Here is a 3,207-nt window from a genome sequence, read left to right as displayed (position 1 = left end):
AAATCCGGTATGTTACATTACACCGCAACTGCACCGGAACCATTTAAATGTACACCGTAACTTCATAGCTTTAGAAGTCCGGTACCTTACAGTATCGCTCTCGGGAATCGGTCTCTCTGAGAGGAACCGGTCTCCCGAGGACCGGTCCCTCAGGGAGAGACCGGTTCCCGAACGTGTGTCCGCGGGGGGAGGCCCCGGGGACCGGTCCCAAGTCGGGGAGACCGGTCCCTCCGCGCGCAGGATGCCCAGAGAGGGCTATGTAAGAGGTGAAAAGTTGAGGGGCCTCTGGGGATATTGTTACAATATGTGAGAGGGTATTAGAGAGGGATATTTCTCTCTCTCTCTCTCTCACTCCCTCAGCCTCTTTCTCTCTCTCCCTCTCTCTGATCGTGCGAAGCAGGGAAAGAAGGAAAAAGGGAAAGAAAAAAAAGAAAGAAAGGAAAAGACAGGAGGAAAAGAAGGAGAAGATGGAGGAGAAGAAGAGGATCATCATCATCATCATCCTCTTCATCTTCTTCTTCCCCTTGGAGCTCTGGGAGAGGTGAGTTTCATGGCTTCTCATGGTGATTTCTTTGAGATGGGTTCTAAAACCTTAGAAATGGATTTAGCGGTACCCTAGCATGCTATTAAGATGATTTCACCCCATTTCATAGATCGATTTGGTGGTTTTGGTGATGAGGGCATCCTAGGGCATCCATGTAGGGTTTTTGTAAATAGATGAGATTGATCTCATTTGACCCCTTGTTAACCTAATTGGTAGGTAACGAAACGCGTTGGCGAAGTCGGTTCGGCAATCCGACGAGTCGTTGCGAAGATATTGAAGAAACGGGCGCTCGGAGCTTCGTTCCGCCTGGGAGGCCGAGGCGACGTCCATAAATCGTGAAAACGGGTCCCGAGCACCGTAGTGGCAAGGCGAAGGTCGCTGACGTTCGAAACGGCGAGGCGGCGCGCTCTTGGGGAGTCACTGTGAGATCGGGCCCAAACAGGTGCCGAGTGCCGCGGGAGGCCGATTGCAAGTGTCGACGAGCAATCGGAAAGCTAACTAAGGTGGGTTGTGCTTACCGAAGCGACTAGGTCGCCNGTGACGAAAACATGCCGCTCCAACGGGCGCACGAAAGCTCGATCCGTCGCTCCCAACGCGTTCGCGAGCACGCCGTGACGAAAACACGCCGCTCCAACGGGCGCACGAAAGCTCGATCCGTCGCTCCCAACGCGTTCGCGAGCATCTTCTCCGCCAACGCCGCGAATTTGAGCGAGAGATATAGAGAGATTAGAGAGATCTTTAGAGAGAGAAAGGACAGTTTCTCTCCTCTCTCCATGCGTGCGTGAGGTGTGTGTGGGTGTGCACGGCTGAAGGAGGAAGAAGAAGCAAGTGCTTCTTATACACTTATAGCCCCTCAACACTATTCACTCTAGGCAGTTTAGCAGTTCGGAACAGTTGGAGCCCTTCTGAATGTCCATTTGAGCTCAAATTTGACAGACATGCTCAGTTTAACATACTGAGTAAGAATATATTTTAAATTTTCAATTTCGACCCCATTTGGTCACCGAAAACTGTACCGAACTGTAATCTTTATTAGATAGCTGTCGAATTTTATTTTCCACCTTCCGGGTGTCAGAAAAATATGAAACTTTAAATCTAGTCTCATAAAAATATTTCTGACTTACCTCCAATTTTTATAATTTTCTGAGACTGCATTTTCTGCTAATTTATCTGTCTCGTTTCCAACAGAAAATTCTAGATTTTCTGTTTTCATTCCGATTTCAGCACAAGTCACTTCTGACTTATATTTTACTCCTCTAAATTCAATAAAAATAGTATCTCACACTATTTTTATTTATTTTTATTTTTATACCAAAATCTGGTATGTTACAAAATCCCTATCATCCGGGGACGCTCCAAGCACTACTACCCGAGGGACCGTCTTCTGGGACCTCTCTCCCAGTGGTGTCATTTCCGGAAAGCACCGCTCGAGGGGGAGCTACCGCCCTAGAGCCAAGACTGATGTGAGTATGATCCAATTCCCGCTTTGGGAACGATAGCCACATATGCCACTTGCCTCAATGCCACAATGAACCATTAGGTTCTTAACTTGTCATTTACCCCATTCTCTAGGATATATTTGCCACAATACCGCAATAGGTTAGATCAAGTCCAACATCTCACCACTCAAAGCCAATCTCGGCGCTAATGTCAATGTCACCTTTGTTCACTATTATCATAGTCCAACTCTCACATTCTCACACATATAGGGTTCAACATACATAGTCCTCATGGTTCGATATCAATTTATATGTTCAATACGTTAGAAGCATATAACTGAGTTTTCAACCAACAATCACATATTCTCTACCCTATATGCATGAATGGAATATACAGATATGCTCAATATAAAGTGACTTAGACATAGAAGGGAATTCGATGATTCCGGATAGTACCCCCCACCTATTCGTGTTACAAGGATGCCGAAATGCAATTTCTTGAAATTTACTTAGCCTCCTACGCCACAACTGCGACGAACTGTACCAACTTAGCTTGTTTCCTCAATATCTCCGCGTACGCCCGTCGTATCGCCGAACCGAGCGCACCAACGTGTGCGTTGACCTACCAATTAGGTAAAAAGGAGATCAATCCCACGCTTCGACCTCATAATTACAAAACCCCAATTTTGGGTCCCTTAACAATATCATCTTCTCCATTATAGGTCCCTAGCACGTATACTATGGAGAAAAACCCTCATAGAAGCTCCTAGATGCTACTACTAGAAGCATAAGACCAAACCCTAGCTCAAAAGATGGAAACTCACCTTAGAGTTCCAAAGCTTTCCTCCAAAAGCTCTTGCACAAGCTAGCCACCACCTTGGGAAGCTTCTACTCCAACTTTGCTCCTTCAAATCCCTCCCTTTGATCCAAGCTCTAGAGAGAAGGAGAGAGAGAAAGAGGGTTTTAGAGAGAGAGGGAGATGTGTTTTAGGGTTAGGGTTGAGAAAATGAGAGGAAAAGCTCATCCCTCAATCTCAAATACATCCAACTTAACACATATACCAAAAACCCCCTCAACTTTGAACTATTCACAACAGCCCAGCCTGGGCAATTTTCGCATACGGGGACCGGTCTCCCCACCAGGGACTGGTCTCAATTGGACCGGTCTTTCCACCAAGGACCCCTTCCTGAAAGGGGTATTTCCAGGACTTAGCTGATTTTTCTC

The sequence above is a fragment of the Ananas comosus genome, linkage group 23 (assembly GCF_001540865.1).
Source record: "Ananas comosus cultivar F153 linkage group 23, ASM154086v1, whole genome shotgun sequence".
Classification (NCBI taxonomy): Eukaryota; Viridiplantae; Streptophyta; class Magnoliopsida; order Poales; family Bromeliaceae; genus Ananas; species Ananas comosus.
The sequence above is the reverse complement of the archived record's forward strand: the minus strand, read 5'-3'. Positions refer to the sequence as shown.